Source organism: Dreissena polymorpha, chromosome 6 (genome assembly GCF_020536995.1).
Source record: "Dreissena polymorpha isolate Duluth1 chromosome 6, UMN_Dpol_1.0, whole genome shotgun sequence".
NCBI classification, from domain to species: Eukaryota; Metazoa; Mollusca; class Bivalvia; order Myida; family Dreissenidae; genus Dreissena; species Dreissena polymorpha.
Genome location: NC_068360.1, coordinates 53,010,200 through 53,028,261, shown reverse-complemented (window position 1 = coordinate 53,028,261; position 18,062 = coordinate 53,010,200).

The following is an 18,062-nucleotide window of genomic DNA, read 5'->3' as shown; positions in this document are numbered from 1 at the left end:
CCGATCTTCGTGAAACTTGGTCAGAAGATTTGTCCCAATAATATCTTGTTATGTCAGGTCCTCTTGTTTAAAGGATTATAAACACACACACAGCCTATAGGAGGTTTTGGCGTGACGTCACATATATAAGTTTGTTAATCAGTGTTTGTTGTATAAAACACTCTTAGCACGTTTAGAGCAATGCTAGGCCTCTCATACTATCCATAGTAGCAGACAAACAAATGTTTTGAAAAAGTCAAATATTTCCATTTAATTTGCTCGATTTATGAATGGTAGAATGTTGGAATGGTAAGAAACACCAATTTTATCAAAAGATTTCAAGATTCCAATAAATTAGGATATTTTATCCCGTTTTTATTGTTGATTTTACATTCTATAAATTTGTTGTTGCTTTTGAAGAGGATTGATATAAAAGCATCTATTTAAGTTTATCTACATCACCACAAATGTTTATGTGGGTACGAAAATTTTGGGTAGGAAAAAAATGGGTACAAAAATTTTGGGTACAAAAATTATGCCAAAAAAAATTAAGTACGTAAAAATATTTGGTTACGAAAGAAAATTTGGGTAGGAAAATAAATGGGTGCGAAAAAAAATTTGGTTACGAGCAAAAATTTGGGTACGAAAAACAAAATGGGCATGAAAAAAAATGGGTACGAACAATGTAGGGTACGAAAAAACAATTAGGGGTACGGGAAGGTAGTACCCGTGTGGAACTTGATCCTTTCAGCGAAACTGGGAGGCGGGTTACCTTCTCGATCAAATATAACAAGAAATATCTTTAAAAAGGTATTCAACGTGTATTTTCTGTACCACTTATCGTAAAAAACTGTCTGTTACAGTAAAACGTTTGTGGGTTATAACATTACGTTTCAGCATATAAATTCAAAACTTGACATGCTCTTTAATTACACCATGCTCTCTAATTTCACATGTATATCATACCAAACTTTATATTTCGTTGTTTCCTTTCCTAAGTTAATGATGCTATGTGTACGGACGTGATTTCACAATCCCATGTGCATGAACATATACTTTTTCTCTTTTGATTATTGTTCTTTTTCTCTAATTCAATAAGCTTAGGCATGTTTGTTCGTTAAGTATGGCAATAATTTCATGATGATTCCCGATCGATAGTGGGTATGAGCATATAGTCGTAAGAGCACTTAAATACGTGAGTTCGCCTATGAACACATGGTAAGGTTAACTAAATCTCCGCGATATGACCTAATATGTGTTTAAAACAGCAAACAATATCCAACAAACGAATGAATTGTCAAACATAGTATGTGCACTGATGTGGCTCTGTAATTTATGTTTGAAAAGTTTATTAAATATGCAAAATGAGAAAGCACGCAGAAGAGCGAGTATCACAGATATGATACGGCTATTATGCTGTTTATATACCATAGTCGCTACAACGTTTACAAATGGCAGGTTCTTTACACTCATGATCGCGTTGAAAGTTAATTATACACGTTTTAATTCGCAATTTATTTACTGAATCACAACAAATGTCAAATACAATACAGAAATGCATAGTTATTTCATTGATCTATAAACATATAATGGATTGAATATAACTGATTTAAAATAAGCGTTTTCAAACTATTATTAAATCTTTTTCCAGAATATGCTGTCCTATTTATATCTGAGCTTCCTAAACCTTTATCAATGATAATCAGCGAGGTATGCCGATTAGAAAAATCGAGCTATCTCAATCGGAATGGCTCGGTCTTTTACATAGGTTGCCATTGTGAAGAATTTTTTCATGATATGATAACTTAGACGATGCTTCGCAGCATCGTCAAAAAGGTGGTCATTTAAAAACGTGGTGGGGAATACATGTATATTATATCATATTCCTGTGGTTCATTCACTGAGTATGGTCAATGAAAGTGAAATTTCATATAGAAATGCTCTATAACTTCGGTCTCTAAATACAGTTAAAAAGTGACCAGAATGCAGGAGTTTACGTTTCATTTTCAAATTTTCTAGGGGAAGTACCTCCGAAACCCCCGATTGCAGGAGGGGGACATCCCCTCCCGCGCATACCCCTTCGCCACTTCGTTGCTCAATAACAATCGTCGATCGCACCCCCCTTTTCAAAACCCTGGCTACGGGCCTGATATTTTTTAAATATGTTCAAATATTTTATTAAAGCAACTGTTAAGTAATGACGGCTCAATTAATGTGCAAAGAGATGACATGGAGGTATCATAAATTGTGATTAATGACCAGACACATGTGGTTTAGTATAGGTCCCTGGGTTTATGGTTTTCTTAGTGATCTGTAGCCAATTGTATAAATCTGGATATCTCTTATCCAGCGGATAACTTTTGGCTATCCTATCATAAAATTGAAGATAACCAAAGGTTATTCGCTGGATAAGAGATATCCAGATTTATACAATTGGCTACTGGCGATTTCTTGAAAGTATTCAATTAAGTAAAAACAATTACATTTATCAAGAGTATTTTGTTTATCTGTAACAGAGGGGGTAATCACGTGATGATCTAAAAGAAGTCAAGATTGAGACGTCCGTGCCAAAACAGGTAATTTTAAACTCTTTATTACTTTAATTTAATTATTTAATGCCGCTCACTTTCCAGCCATAGCAGTCAGAAATTGATTGGCGCTTATTTCGTAGTAATATTCGCTCTATATCTCGACTTTACCCTCCGCAAAATTTCTTAGCGGGAGCCGTTCGCCATGTTATTTGTGATCTTTGCTTGGTTTCACTTATTGTATTACTCTCCTGCATACAAAAAGATGCATATTTATATTTATAATCCGTAAACGAGTATTCTTTTTATGTTTATCATACATGCCATAATTTTTCAGACCAATTCCGGGACATTGAGTTAAATTGTCCGGGACTTTTGCCGATTTTCCGGGACATGTATAAAATGTAGCGATATTTATAGACATGCATTTTTGGTACGTTTTTTTTTGTTTCGCATCGTTAATTGCAAAAGTTCGAAAGCCTATCCGAAATACACTTGATCTATTAACGTCAAATTAAACATTACTACTTCCGTTACTAGATACAAGCCACGTGTTTTCAGTGTAAGCGTTCTAAACATAGATGGTGACGTCACTGCGTTAGTGTTATTAAGACCGGTGTGTAACGCGTAGTTGTTGATACGCCTTTAGAAATCTATTCATTTATAACATTTATGTAATAAAAATTACTACAATACAGTACCGGTAGATCGTCAACTTAAATCAATTCACAATACATACAACCAATCACAATAAAACAAATACAACAAAACAGTACCGGTAGATCGTCAACTTAAAATCCGGACAGTCACACATTAGAAACGTGCGAACATAAACTGCTTTTAATTTTTCACTCAGCAATGTTGGACTTCACATGTGTGAACAACTATCCTTTGCCCTTACGCAGCGGGAAATAATGACGTAGTAGATTAAAGTCAATTAACAACCACATTAAACAATGCCGCCTTTTCGGTTTGACCGCGAACGTGAGACAATCGATATGATAACAGGACCCCTGTTAATTGATCGATTTTGACACGTAGCGTAGTCTGCCTATTCGGGTAGGCATTGTCATGGAGACGCTGCAGATATACACAGATTCGAGGTGCAGTTAAGCCTAAGATAAGGTACATGTATAAATGGATTTTGTCAATTCCGGGACATTTGACAGATTTCCGGGACAGCGGGACAAGTTCTTCATTTCCGGGACTGTCCCGGACAATCCGGGACGTATGGCATGTATGTGTTTATATAGCGGTCTGGTTTGGAGTAGACGTTAAAAACCTGTCATAAAAAGTTTCATGAACCAGACTTGTACATGATTTAAATGGGTTTCAGATTTGAAATGATCAAAAATGGGTCCCGTTTATAGGAAAACTTAATTTCTAATTCGATATTTATCTTTATTGAGCTCATGTAAGTCACGGTATTCACACAGGTTGCAATATATTTGCTTGTGCGCGTGTGTGAAAATTGGTTGGTATTTAGGCATTAATATAATACGTATAGTATGGCAAAATTGACATGTCACCCTTAGTTGTCGATTTATTTTGTTAGGTTTTGCTACACTTATTTCAGGTTATGTTAAAATGTAAACACGTAAATGCTGTAAATAATGAACAAAGTATGTTTTCAAATATGAAACCGAACTTTCCAGGCTAATATGGAATCGAACTCAAACACGACGCGTCTTTGGACTGAGTGTGGCCGACAGTTCCAGTTAAGGAGTGGCTTCAGGCGTCATGTAACACAAAGGACAAGCCCCATACCGGTGTTGCGGGAAGATGTTTTTTAACAAGGACAAGCTAAAAACATATATTGCTAGCAATCATGTGAAAAAGATCTCGATGTGTTGGTGCCTTGTTACCTTGTTATACATTAGACAAGTTGCTACCAACTTTATTACTATTATTACTTGTGAATATGTTGTATGATGAATATTGATGATGTTTTTTTCGTTGTCTAAAGTCTATAACCTTGTGAGCTTAATATTCATCTTTCAGAACAGTGAGTGGTTTATAGGCATACGTTCTCACAGATGTATACAGCTAGCGCACAAGTTAAATAAGCTCGTGTAGTTGAACATCTGACAACTCCTTACTCGTAACATCTTACATTCTTTTTGTTTTTTTGAGAAATCATATTCACGGAGAGGCGGTCCGCTAGGCGACACGCCAACAGGTAACATAACACGCAGCAGTTGTGCACAATTCGAATCCATGAAATTGTATGTGCGAAACGTGTTGCTCAAAGAACATGTCGAAACAATGCCTCTAGGATGACACGGTTAATGAGTTCGCGGGTCGTGCAGCGCCTGCCAATGCGGTAAAGCATCCACACATCTACACACATCTAAATAGGCAAACACACGTGATTACCCCCTCTGCATAGGTTCAAATCAGTTTCTATATGTTGATTACATAAAATAAATATATCTGTTGTTTGTTTTGTCCTTATTTGTGTTTGTTCATTGTATTCAATTTATTCTGAAAAAATTTCAATTTCTAAGGATCGCGAATATGTGTCATGTAGAGATTGTTATGGTAACCTTATCACGATGCGGTTCATCAAATGCAAACAATAGCAAAATGGCCGCAGTTTTGACGGCCACAATTTGAGCAAGCGCAAACGTGACGTCATTATCGACATCCCCGAAAACCTCCCATGCCATGATCAAAAGGAGAACAAGAGCGCCGATGGCGTTGAAAGAATATTTGCAAGATAGAGGGAAATAGTTCCTTCTGAGAATGTTTCTAAACTCTTGTAAGTGAAATTTTCTAAGACCATTTTTAGAAAAGAAAATATATTGCGTTCGTAAACAATTGTATTTCTTCTTATGACAATCAGCCAAAATTGATAAGAGGGCGAAGTCACGTGACTAGCAGAATTCCAGAACGAGGCGGAACGTGTATCCATTTCTAATAGTTTCACGCAACGCCTTATCTGATTTCAACCATTAACTCTTTTGAACATTCTGCGACGTAATGATATTGTCAACAAAAGATGACATTGTCAGAATTAGCAGTAATATTTACTTCCAATTTTAATTGTTATTTCATTAAATAAATGTTCTTGAGTGAAGTACTTGTTTCATTTAATTGTTTACACGCATTTTACGCTCTTCGTTTGAGCCTTTTTAACGCGTTGTTTTATCAAAGATCAATCAATAATCTTGTTCATTGATAGATCAGTGGTTTTATTGCGCCTGTGTTCAACACAAACCTATTATCTCGTTGTGATCAGATACTGTGCCAACAAATATTAAATAACAACAAGTTTTCATAAGCCACGGAAAGCAGATGTCTGGTCATAAAACATAATTTATGAAACCTATACATGCAGACATGTCTTCTTCTGGTAGTAGTATTGCGTACTCATTTCGAGGACTAATTTAGCGTCAGACACTCAAATTGAATGTAAGTTGTCAGAAACTAAATACTGTATAAATATAAGACAGTTTAATCATAATTATAAAGTGAATGACATTATCACATTTTATCCAAATAAATATTACACTATGTAGAATTTTTAACCGGAATTGTTAATATGTCATCATGCAATTGTGTGCTACATTTCATATTTGCATCATATTTTTATTCAGGTTTAAGAATTTTTCGTGAGCATGAGAATGATAACATTAAAAGTAAATCGAATATGGAGTAACACTAACACGGAGATCTGTAATTAGCGAAACCTTGCGGAAACCCAAATTTCAATAGGGGTCATCTACTGTCCAAGGCCAAAGCGCACGTGAAGTATCAAGCCAATAAGTCAATTCGTTGATGAGTTATTGATCAGAAACAATTTTCACACTTTTTGTGACAGTGACCTTGACCTTTGACCTAGTGACCTAAATTTCGATAGGGGTCATATACTGTCCAAGAGCAATGCGCATGGGAAGTATCAAGCCAATCGGTCGATTTGTTGACGAGTTATTGATAAGAAACGCTTTTCTCACTTACTGCTGTATGGGGTTGTTTACCATCGGGACTTCGGTTAAAAAACCATTGCCCGAGCACACTGCTTAACATAAAAACTCTGCGTTAAAAAGCCGAAAACGGCCATAATATCGAGGCTATTTTTATCTGATCCGAAACCTGTGCCTCTTAACATTCTCATTAAGTTTAGGTCCCTTTCGCACCTTTCTGCCAAATATTTGAAGTGGTGATTAAAGGTTAACAGTTTATCTAGGTACATACCTAGAAATGTCACCACTTTTTCAAAAATAATTTTAGTGCCACCTAAATTTAAGTCCAAAGAGTGCTGAAATTGGTCGCCAAATAGTACTTCTACTGTTTTGGTTGGATAAATTTTGAATCCCCATTCAATAGACCATTTCCATATGGAGTCTAAGCCTGCTTGAGCCCTCTTCTGCAGGCGTAACATGTTAGACCCCTTTAACCAAGTGCTTGAATAGTCGGCAAACTGGGAGATAACCATTCCTGAGTCTTTTACGGCATCAGGTAGGCCGTTTACGATGAGGGAGAACAGAGTTGGGGATATTACGGACCCCTGGGGATGCCGCGGTCGGTTATGGTTACCTCTGATACCTCCCCATCGACCCTGACCTGGATTTTGCGACCCTCTAGGAATGCTCTGAGGTAGTGGAAACAGTATCCAGTGATTCCATAGTCAGCTAGCTTTTTTAGTACGCCGAAGGTCCATGTTAAATCAAAGGCGGCCTGAAGGTCCAAAAAAAATGCTAATACTGATTGCCCTTGATTTTTTGCAGAAAGAATATCATGTTGTAATCTAGCTAGCTGATCAAGAGTAGATCGCCCCTTCCTAAAGCCAGACTGGAAGGGATTTAGTATGTTATTTGATTCCAATAAGTGTTCTAATCTATTTTTGACCATTATTTCTAGTAATTTACCTGCATGTGATGTTAGACTTATTGGACGATATGAGTTTGAATCATTTTTGTCTTTACCGGGTTTAGGAATTGGAATCACTGTCGCCTGCTTCCACTCGGGTGGTATCCTGCCTGTCCTATACACCTGATTGAATAGGTTAAGCCAGATTTTTAGAGTTATGGCTGGCATATTTTTAAACATTAAATATGCTATTTTGTCAGGCCCCGTGGCGGTGTTGCTCCTGCTGTTAATGGCACTTAATAATTCTGTAATAGTGAAAGGTAAATTGAGAGGCGTGCTATTATCCCCAGGCTCATTTAAAATATTTCGGTGCTCAGTCTCAAACCGCTTTTGATAATTCAGAGTTTCAACGGGAAGGTTTGAGTCACTGGAGACAGATTGGAAATGTCGTACCAAAAATTGAGCCTTGTCCCTTGGGGTAGTGGCAATTTCGCCTTTGTATTTAAGTAGCGGTACAGGGGTGAATGAATTTCCTTTAATTCTGTGAATTTTTTGCCAAAAATCCCTAGTATTTTTCTTATTAATGATAGCTGAATCACAGAATTCTTTCCAATTTTGAGTTTTTGCGTCCAAAATAACCCGCTTTGCCTGATTTTCGAGGGACCTATAATTAAGAAGATTATGCTCAGCGGGGTTCTTTTTAAGAATTTTTAAAGCATTTTTACGATCCTGTACCGCATTGGAGCACGCCTCATTCCACCACGGGACCCTATTTCTGGCTTTGACCTTGCCGGAGGAGACCGGTATGCTACATTCCGCCATGGACAGTATCCTGCTGGTTAAGTTAATACAAAACAGATTTGGATCCTGGGAGTTTACATCTGCAAGGGAGAGATCTGAGCAGAGGTCCCTAAACTGAGCCCAATTAGCTTTTTCCAATAAAAACTTTTGCTCCCCTGAGCATTGGGCCTCAGTTCCCTGTGCAATATAGTTGAGCAGGGTAACCTGTTGTGGGAGGTGATCAGATCCCATGGTATCTTTAACAGTTGCCCATGCAGACGCACTTGCTATCCTGGCATTAACAGCAGTAAGGTCAATGTGGGAGTTTAAACCAGTGGGGTTAAGCCTGGTTGGAGAACCGTCATTGAGCAGTATAAGATCTTGCTCGTCCAACCATTCTATTACCGCCCGACCTTCTGCATCTGAATTTATGGAACCCCAAGCAGGGTGATGTGCATTAAAGTCGCCTGTGAATATTACATCAAAGGGTCCTTTAATGGTCCTTAATTCCTTAAAGAGGCCGTTCAGGGTTTCAAGATCACATCCTCTTGAATATAAGTTGACCAGGATAAGAGGCCGGTTCTTGTCAATAACCAATTTAATTGCTAATGCCTCAATAGCAGTGCTACCATCAGATTTAAATTGGTTGTTCACTCCCAGGTGTTCATAATTAATTGTATTTTTAATATATATGGCAAGACCACCAGCAATATTTTGGTTTGAAGTAACATAATTCTTAAATTCGCAGTTATACCCTGGTATTTGTTTTACAGAAATATTTGAAAATTTAGTTTCCTGTAAACATATGATATGGGTATTAGGGTTGCAGTCAATAAAATATTTTAATTCAGTAAATTTGTTGGCGGAAAGACCACCAACATTGAATGAAATTATTTGCAGGTTACTGTCCATAGTGGTGCGAAATTAACTTGCGTTTAATCTGATTTATTGAGTGGTGAGGAGATTTAACTCCTAGTTTTTTGGCCTGCACAGGCCCCTTTGAGTTTCGCGGGGGTCCTGGCAAGCCGAACGTGTTTTTTATTTGCGGGGAGGGTACCGCTGGCCGGGGGGGGGGAGGGCATCCTGGATCTGCTACTACTATTGGAGGATCCCCAGTTCCAGAATGGATTTTATTAGTTAAAATTTTATCAGGGGGGATAACCTTTGTTATTGATTCTCTGCAATTTTTGAATCGAGAATCAATTTTGTTGTAAATGTAAGATATAACTCGACTCCCAGTGGGCCTTTTCTGGTCCTTTATTATCTCAGCAACCAGATCCGCCAGCTCGCTGAGATATATTTTCCTATATGTGGGACCTGTTGCTGGCGGATCCTTGATTTTAATAAATGAGTCCCCAGCAAACGAGTTACGTCTGCTGGTGTTGTCGGAAGGGGAGCTCATTGGGGATGTCTGGGAGTCGACCATTCTGGGACGGTTAGGGGGGACACTAACTCGGGGTTCCTCCTCTATTTCACAGATACCAGAGATAGAAAGGTTCTCCAATATACTGGAGTGCACTGACACCAGAGAGTCTCTCCCCGTGATATCAAACATAGAGTCGTCCGACAGTGTAGGACCACTACAGGTGGTGTCGCTAGCACCGTCGGTCAACGTGGTGGACGGGGAGGACCCCCTGGTAGCCACAGGAGGGCGTCTCTTAGTGGGTGGATCCCCCTGGATAGGCGATACAGGGGGGGGGGTGGTGCATAAATCGGGTGTGTGTTTGGTTACCGGTTCCACAATAGTAACCTTGGGGGGGGATTCCCTATTTAAAGGTTGAGGGGGGGTACTCTTACCCACTAGCCCCTCAACTAAAGGACATGACCTCTCGGTTTGGGGCGTGATAATACCGGCAGAGGCATGTTTGGTTGATGACTTGGAACCGGTTGTGTTGATTGTGTTACGGGCGCCCACGCTGTGGCTCGCAGTGTCAGGCATAAATAGCCTGCTCTCCGCCTCGGACCAGGTGACCCCATAAAAATGAGCGAAGGTGGCTAAGGAGACAGCCTTCTTATAGGAGGGGTACCCCTGGTAGGAAGCAGAGTGCGGGCCGCCACAGTTGGCGCACCAACGTGTTTTGTTGGTGCACCTTCTCTGGCAAGTAGTTCCGGCGCAGCGGCAACAGGTAGTGATGCTGGAGCATTTACCCCTGCTGGCTATGTGTCCAAAACCCTGGCAGTTAAAACACCGGGCAGGTTGGACCGGGCAGGGACGAATGTCAAGGGCAATATTCGTGCCCTTCACAAGGATTTTGTTAGGGACTGGGATAGATGTAAGGAAAGTTATTTTGACCAGTCTCGGAAAGCCAGGGGGCGCAGGGCGATAGGGGTTAACCCTTTCCAAGTTAGTTATAGAGAGTTCGGAAAGGGGAATCGCAGGGCTAAATATAAGATTTCCTTGAAGTTCCATGAGTTCCTGACTTTCCGGGATCCCTGCTATGAAACCTGAAACTGACCTCATGTTTGAAGGTGATAAGGCCCGGACTGCGACGCTGCCAAGGTGGAAAGTCCCCCTAGAGAGTAGGGTGGCAAGCGCCTGAGCGGACTTGAGTTGCAGTAAAATGCAACCGGACGCAAGAGGCACAGTCCGCTCAACGAGCCCAGGAAGCTCCTTAGCCAAACACGAGGCCAGTTGAAAAATAGTGAAAAAAGACATAATGGGGCCTACGCTTCCAACTGACTGGAGGAGGCACTTAAAGGGCATGATGTTGTGAGTAAGATGATGGGAATCTAACCCTGAAAGTGCCTCCCCTAGTAAAGGGGCCAGGTTCTTGCTCTGCCCCTTGGATGTTTTGTTGTGAAAGGACATTGTAGGAATTGAATGAGAAAAATAAATCGACAGGGTATAAAGAAAGAATAATTACTACAAACGCAATCCTGGGACAATCAACCAATATATATAAATTTATTCTAATTGCCGTTAATAACCTGACAGTATAACATAAATAACACGCACCGCACCGGTAAATAACCCAAAAAGTTTATATAAATAAATAATAATGCTATGTTAAGTCATTTGGTAGTTGCTATATACTGTAATATAAAAACCAAGAAAAAAGTTTCCGAAAACCAAATGACGTCCGAAATAGTGCTATTAAAGAATTTACGAAAAAGAAAAAAAAATTAGTCATGGACGGGCAAGGTATCAATAGCGGTAGTGTAGTGGATTTGGATTTCTCTGTTCTTGCGGGGCCTCTCTGTTTTCCTTTAACTTTGGCGGTTAATTTCAGAAGCTTTTAAATATAACTTTATTTATAAACAACCAACATGGCGGCCGGAAACACGATCTATCTATCAGGTACTAGTGTTAAGCAGTGTGCTCGGGCAATGGTTTTTAACCGAAGTCCCGAGGGTAAATAACCCCATTAGTCAGACACATGTGAAGTATTAAGCCAATCGGGCAATTGGTTGACAAGTATTTGATCGGAAACGATTTTCCCACTTAGTGTGATAGTGACCTTAACCTTTTACCCAGCGACCACAATTTCGATGGGGGTCATCTACTGTCCAATGCCGATGCACTTGTGAAGTATCAAGCCAATCGGTAAATTCGTTGACGAGTTATGGATCGGAAACGAACTGGTCTACCGACATTCTGACTAGCCTACCGACAGACAGACCGACCGACATCCAGCAAAACAATATACGTACCCCTTCTTCTTTGAAGAGGGGCATTATAAAGAATCAATAACAATCATAAACTGTGCTTTTTTCAATATTATGTGAACAGATTTGAAGTAATTTTGTGTTTTTGAACAATGATTTATGTGAATTTGAATTGATATATCAAACTTTGTATGGGCATCATTTTGGTGATTTTCTCAGACAAAACTGTAAATTTCATATTCAGAATATGTGATTGTTACTGTAATTACTCTATGTTTTCGGACACTTAAAAATAAATAAAAAAATTCGTGTCCGAAAACTTAGATACGAAAAATATTCACAAAATACAGGTGTCCGAAAACTTAGAGTCGAAAATTGAAGTGTCCGAAAATAGCGTCAATTGTATCAACGACTACCGGTAATAGCACGCGCTTGTAAAATACCATGCCGTATGGTATAACTTACAGTTATATATGTGTGCACTGCATTTTAAATGCTTAATTTATTTGGCAGAAAGTTACTACAAGGTTTCAATTTGACCAACGAGTTCAAAGATGAGCATGTGATCTACCGCTAGTATGAACCTGCAATTAACGCAATAAAAAAAGCAAACTATGAATTCTTTTTGTTCATTTCCGATAGTTGTTGTCTAACACCTTCGATTGTTAGTAAAACTTGCAATAGGGTGCATGACACTTTGAAGCTTTTAATATTTGTCACAGTTATTTTACTGAGAAGGGGTAGTACCGTTGCGGTAGATAATTGAACTGTTAATTGGCACTTTCCCTGCTAATTATCATAACGCTTATGCTATCGGGCGAAACCATTGTTTAATACCGGTTAACAAGGTTATTCACCCAATAACTCAAATGTAATGGTCCGTGACCCTCAGGCATGCACAACTCATGTTTTATGATGTTAATCTGGTTGTAAAACCCCATGATCATTAGATATCGAATCAAAGTACTGGCAGTACTGGTGTGACGATGCTTTTGAAGAGGATGGATATAAAACATCCATTTAAGTTTATCTATATCACCACAATTGTGTATGTTGATACGAACATTTGAGTACGATAAAAAATTTGGGTACGAAAATTTTGGGTACGAAAAAAAATTGGTACGAAAAAAATTTGCGTACGAAACATTTTTGGTACGAAAAAAAGTTTAGGGGTACGGGGAAGTAGTACCCGTGGGTAACTTGACCCATTGAGCGAAACTGGGAGGCGGGTCACATTCTTGTTCATTAAGTATGGCAATACCTTCAAGATGATTCTCGAAAGTAGGTATGAGCACATAGCCGGACCATGTGAGCTCAATCGTATGAGCACTTGACTATCCGAGTTCGCCCACGAACATATGGATAAGTTAACTAATAGCGAAATGACCTTATAAATGTTTATGCTGAAATCTAACAATCGAACTAAATATCAAACATGGTATGTACACTTAGGTGGTTGTGTAATTTCTGTTAGAATATCGTATTCAATATGTACATTTTAAATGATTGTGCCCGCACGTGAGTTTGTTGCCTTGTTTGAGTCTATACGCGCCTAGGCTGCACCCAGTGTGTGTATTTGTGTTTTTCCAAGGTAATGAGTTACCTCCGCGCTGAGGCTGCATAATGTTGGGACCCGGAGTGTGTCCAGCACTCCTACCTAATAAGATTAGATTGACGACAGTTGGGACGAAATTTGAATGATAGCTGCAATTTCCAGCTATTTGTTTTGTACTGAAATACTTTTTTAATTTTTTATATGGTAAAATGCTGCGGGGGGGATGAGATTATCCGGAAAAAAACACCTGTCCGGAATGGTGACCACAAAACATACAAAATATAACATTGCGCCGGGAGCGGTAATCGAACCGGTGCCGTAAAGGTAAAAAAGCGAATGTCCTTACCACTGCGCTAGCGGGACGGACAATTGCGCAAAGAAATGTTGTTTTATCTATATATATCATAGCAGTGCAGCGTTTACAATTTGCAGGTTCGAAATCGTTCGCATTCTTTAGTTTTGTGATCACGTAAAAAGTTTATTTTACATGTTTTTATTCGCAATTTATTTACTAAATCGAGAACAAATATCAAACAAAATAGAGAAAATATATATTTGTTTCATTGGTCCATAAAAATAAAATGGATGTAAAATTACTTATTTGAAATTAACGTTCTGATACACTTATTGAATCTGTTTCCCCAGGGTATGCTGTTCTATTAATATTTACCTTTATCAACACGAACGACAACTCTGCTAGGAGAATGTTATCAATGAAAATCAACGAGCAATCTCCTACGCAGTGGCGAATGCCAAGGGAAGTAACTGAAAAATCGAGTTATCTCAATCGGACTGGCTCGGTCTTTTACATAGGTCGCCATTGTGAAGAATTTTTTTACTGGTTATCAAACCTTGGACGCTGCTGTTCCAGAATCGTCAAAAAAGGACCGAAATTTGATAAAAATAGAAATGTAAAATATACTGTCCGAAAATTTAGAGACATTAATTATGGACGAAAACTTGTGTGTCCGAAAATTAAGAGTAACGAGAAATAATTATTTTTGCTAAAATAAGGGGTGTCCGAAAACTTAAGTGTCCGAAAATATAGAGTAATTACATTCTAATCTTTTAGTACAAACACCACTTTTGCAGGACTTTTTATTTACAGTAATGGCATACTAGTATTTTATAATTCTAACTACATTTATAAACTGTGTTCATGCAAGCATGGAAAATGTTTCATTTTTTAGTATTTTAAAAATCAAATTAAACATGTAACTTTGACGTAAAATCTGTTTTATATGCAAGTGTCTATAACAGTTATAAATTAAAACAGCATATTATACATTATTGAAAAGCTTTTTCCCAGATTGATGTCTTATATTTATTACGACTTCGCATAGTGTAGTTAATTGAAAATTGTATTGAACTGTATGGGAAGATATATTTTTGAAGTAACAGCGGATACAAAATGCATTATTTTTACCACAAGTAGACCACATAAGGCCTCCTGCTCTTAAATAGGAACCAGTATGCATATAACACTGTTTTTGATTACTACACTTCTCCTGAATTTTTCGATGTTGCAAGGAGTGTTGTAATGCCTTTGAAAATATACTTAAAACACACTAAATATGCACCTCAACAAACTTATTTTCTGGTAGTGTCTTTATGAAGATGAAAAATAAATTTGACACATAAAAGAATATAAATGCTGATGCAATACAGAAAAATACATTTTTTCTGTTAAACGTGTGTATTGTCTGCATGTTCAAGTGTATTTAACGCATATTAAATGCAGAAAATACAATGCCAATCCTGTTACATGTAATGTGCTTTTAAAAATGCACCTTTTTCTTGTAATAAAATACTTTGAAATGTGACTCTTGTGACATTATATGAGATATAATTTGTGTTCATATGTTTTTAAATTACACTTCATTATTTGTATGAATCATATTTTCTACTAAGAAAATATTGTATTTGCGCTAAATCGGTCATTGTCGGCTCGGATATTACTTAAATGTACCCCGGGTACGGAAAGTATACTTACACGTACATAGCCAATTCAGATTGTACCCGAGTTTTATTCCCGCCCCAAATCCGATGTCGTAAAACGCGCTACGTAATACAAAACAAAATTCTCTTTGAACAAGACCTGCATCGACATGCTTATTTTAGTAATGCTATTTTTTAATTTGTTCTGATGTTCATGTTATTTTTTGGATGCTTTCTTATTATATTCATCCTCCATCCTAGCCCACATATGTTTTTGTGTATGACATGTAACACCAGTTATTAAATACATTAATTTCATTAATTAAACAATTAAATATGTAATTAAAATATAATTCATGTTGTTCATTGACTACAAAATGAAAGAAATTAGATTTTGATTGTTATTTAGTAGTATAATTTAGAAAATATTATGAGGAGATATTCATTGTAAACAGTTGTGTTCATAATGTGATTAAGATTTTTTAGCGAGGATGAACAATTGTTATTAAGAAAAAAAGAAAAAGAAAAACATAAGAAAAATTAAGAAAAATCGTGACAATCGGAAATAAATTATCCATATTCACATAACACACATTTCATGCGGTGAATATGCGACTAACAAGTGACGACAACAACAACAACAGCAATTTCAACCTTTTTGTAAAATAAATTATTTAAAAAAAAACGTAATTTTTAGTACTAATATTGGTGACGGGGTGGGATAGAGGAGTTGCACGTTAATGTCAGTACATGAAAATAAATAAAGATGAAATGGAAATAAATTAAATGACTTAAATGAATGAATGGAATGAAGACACTGTAAATAACGCTGATAACCCAATGGACTTGTACTATGTAGTTAAGTCCTGAAAATTTTGAAATGTAAACACATACTGTAATAAAGACAACTTTTTCTAGTGCCTTTTAACACGTACCAACTATGAAATGGTGTGATAAATGCTAACGTGAATTGAAGTCATGCAGTTAAAGAATCATAAATCATCCGGTAAGAAAAAAATGAAGAACATGTATTTAAAGTTGGTATTCTGTCGACGCATAATATAGATCATGTCAATAACATAATCGTCAACTGTACGCGAACATCAAAACGTGTCTTTATCAAATAAGGCGACCACATTATCCTTAGTAATTTGATAACAGCGTATAACCTGAGTCCTGGATTAAAGTCTTAATTGTCCAATTGTTCAAAAAGGGTGATAAATCTAAGCCGGAAAATTATAGATAGACAACTCTAGTTAATATACTGGCTAAAAAATTGTCTTACCGTTGCGCAACCGTCTAAATAATTGGAGCGAGAATGAAACGATTTTAATGAATGTCAATTTGGTTTTAGAAATTATGCTAGTATTTCTGACTGTATATTTTTTTCTACATACTATAATTTAGAAGGTTTTCGCGAATAATTTAAAACTATTATGTACCTTCGTAGACTATGAAAGAGCATTTCATACTGCCATACATGATGCCCTATAGATTAAACTTGTGATCTCAGGTATCAGCTGAATATGCTTTATTCACAGAAATCCATAATTTTATATGTACATGTTCAATATTGTGTTCAAGTCTAATGTCATTCTCAGAATAAGTTTATAATAAGATGAAATATGGGACCTCTTTTGTTCATTCTGTGTATCAACGATAATGGTGAGCATTTGAGATCTTCAAACCTATGTATAAATGATGATGATAAATGAACTATTTATGTTAATGTTTGCCGATGACATTGCAATTTTTTCAACTGATCCCCATAGTCTACAAAATCAATTAAATTGTATAAAAGAATACTCTAAGAAGTGGGGTCTCAAGATAATTGTCTGGAAAACAACGGAATGTATTTTTCAAAAGTATAAATATAGAAATATTAAAAATGGGACCTCAAGGGCGACAATATTGAAACATAAGATGTGTTAACGTACTTCGAAGCTTAACTTTTCTATAACGGTTCAATAAAACGTGCAGATGAAGCACAGAATTAGCAGGCTCTCAAATCATATAATCACTTTTTTCATTATTTTGCAGAATCAAAGTATATATTTAAACGAAAATGTTACTTTTGACACAAATGAAGACCCAATAATCGCGTGTAGCTGCGACGAATTTGGGGAATTTATGAGAAGCCCTGGGTAGATACATTGCGTTTCAAATTTTGTAATCATATTCTTGGGGTTCGTCAACAAACATCTAATGCTGCTGTAATAGGTGCACTTTGTCGCTTCCCGTATTATATCATTTGTAAAGAACGGGCTCTTACCTTTAGGTGCAGAATCAATAGATCACAAACTACTATAATAAATAGAGTATTTAATACATTAACTACTGCCGATGCTTGCAAACGTATTGACCGCAAACTGTGTTTGCCAAATGCTGCTAAAATTACACTTGGTTTCAGTAATTTATGGTTGCACAAGTTTCATGAAATCGATTATATTTGTATGCTGAAACAAAAGAGTTCGTTCTGTTTAATCCAACTTGATTTAAATGTATTAAGTCTCAAAGTAAACTTAAATATGATATCATATTTAAAAAAGATTTGTGTTTTGAAACCCACTTGCAGTGTAATGATAATGAAAGGCATGGAATTACATTCAGTAGATTCTGATTGTGTTCGCATCGTTTACAAATGGAAAGGGAAAGATTTAATAATATAAACGTCAATGATCGTAAGCGTAAAGTGTGTACTACTGGTATGATTGAATCTGAATTTCATTTTCTATGCATTTGTCCAATTTATACAGATTTTAGGTCAACATACAATATAAGGCTGTCATTTAACACATTGAATTATTTCGAAAAACAAATATGGCATCAAAGTCTGTAAAACGTATCCGTAAAGTAGTGAACTT